At 51.3% G+C, this 1,819-nt stretch overlaps 1 protein-coding gene across 1 annotated transcript in view; it reads left to right on the top strand.

Annotated features, from left to right (window-relative positions):
• GOLGA3 (golgin A3) overlaps nucleotides 1-1,819 on the top strand; it is a 57,423-nt gene that overhangs the window by 30,463 nt on the left and 25,141 nt on the right. The gene's annotated exons all lie outside the window — the stretch shown is intronic.

The raw sequence follows: 1,819 nt of genomic DNA, 5'->3' as shown, positions 1-1,819 counted from the left end.
GTAGACACGGGGTTTCACCATGTTGACCAGGATGGTCTCGATCTCTTGACCTCGTGATCCACCCGCCTCGGCCTCCCAAAGTGCTGGGATTACAGGCTTGAGCCACCGCGCCCGGCGGTCCTTTCTTTTTGTTTTTTTTGAAACAGTCTCCCTCTTTCGCCCAGGCTGGAGTGCAGTGGCATGTTCTCTGCTCACTGCAGCCTCCACCTCCCAGGTTCAGATTAAAGTGGTTCTCATGTCTCTGCCTCCCAAGTAGCTGGCATTACAGGTGTGCGCCACCATGCCAGGCTAATTTTTGTATTTGTAGTAGAGACGGTGTTTCACCATGTTGGCCAAGCTAATCTTGAACTCCTGACCTAAAGTGATTGACCTGCCTTGGCCCCCACAGTGCTGGGATTACAGGCGTGAGCCACCGTGCCTGGGTGTTGGGTCTTTTCTTTGGACATGTTATCTTGTAACTGTGCATGACCTGAGGAAAAATACTTTCAGGGCAGGGCTTGGGGTTTTGTGGAGGACAGAACTGCACAAGCTATGCTGCGCTCCTGGCCCTGCACTGGCTGCTGGGTGGGAAACTGGAGTTCTTTTGGGGACTTTTCAAAGTAATCTACCAAGAAACATCGGTTTCTGTTCACTGATGATGTGGAGCTCACATTTAGGAGAAGCTTTAGGAAACATGGCTTTTCCTTTTGCCATCTTTTATATGTGCCTGCCTGCACATAGCACCCACTGGGCATGCAACTGGACGGTTGTGGGGGGCAGTGCATAGGGGAGCAGCCAGGCGTGGCCTGAGGGCAACACGCCTTGGGTCCTGCTACATCGGAGCTTCACCTACAGGCACATCAGGCCTGGGGGTGAGCCCTCCTGATGTGGCTTTGATGTAGGCAGAACTGTTGAAAAATGTAGACAGAATGAGAAAACATACGGAAGAAGCAGAGTGAGTATCAGGGAATTATTCTGTCTTTAAATCCCACTCTATAAGGATCAAGGGCAAGAGGAAATCCCGAGTATTTTTCCTCTTTCCTAAGGAAGCTGTCCCTACAGACACTGACCTGTGTGAAGTGATTTTCTGGGAAACACACATTCCGACAGGTTATTGCTGTTTGCAGTGTTAGGGGAGTTAGTTTAGAGGAACTGTCCAAATTCTGTTGATGAATTTGGATTTGATTTTACTGACCATTAGCTCAGTAAGAAACATCAGCCGATACCTGGAAGACTGTGAGAGACGCTGGTGGAAAGAGGTGTTACTTCTTGTATTGGAATTTTACCCATGTTGTCATTACTGGTAGTTACTTAATTCAAGTTAACCTTGGATTAGGCCGTTTCCCCAGGACAGATGAAGGTGGTGGCAGCGGTGACCTCGTCTTGGAAGCTGCCTTCCCAGCGTGAAGTCTGTTTTCCTACCCCGGGGACCAGTCAGCCCAGCTGGGAGATGGATGGCCTCCTGCTCACCGCCTGCCTGGTGCTGGCCACTCCACCTGGCCTTGTGGAATGTGCATGTGTCCCTGGCCATCTTTCTTTTTTAATAGACACGGGTTTTGCTGTGTTGCCAAGGCTGGTCTCAAACACTTGGGCTCAAGTGAACTGCCTGCCTCAGCCCCTGCAAAGTGCTGGGATTACGGGCAATAGCCACTCCGTTCCCTAGGCATCTTGACACAGTTGTATCCACATGGGGGCAGAGGTTTTGCTGACCCTCTGAGGGAAGGTCCTGTTGGTGGGTCTATGTGGGACTCTTCAAGTGCAGGTCCTGTGTGGTGGGTCTGTGTGGGACCCTGAGAGTGCAGGTCCTGTTGGTGGGACTGCGTGGGACCCTGTGAGTGCA

Source organism: Cebus imitator, unplaced genomic scaffold, assembly GCF_001604975.1.
Source record: "Cebus imitator isolate Cc_AM_T3 unplaced genomic scaffold, Cebus_imitator-1.0 Scaffold497, whole genome shotgun sequence".
NCBI lineage: Eukaryota > Metazoa > Chordata > Mammalia > Primates > Cebidae > Cebus > Cebus imitator.
The sequence above is the reverse complement of the archived record's forward strand: the minus strand, read 5'-3'. Positions and strand labels throughout refer to the sequence as shown.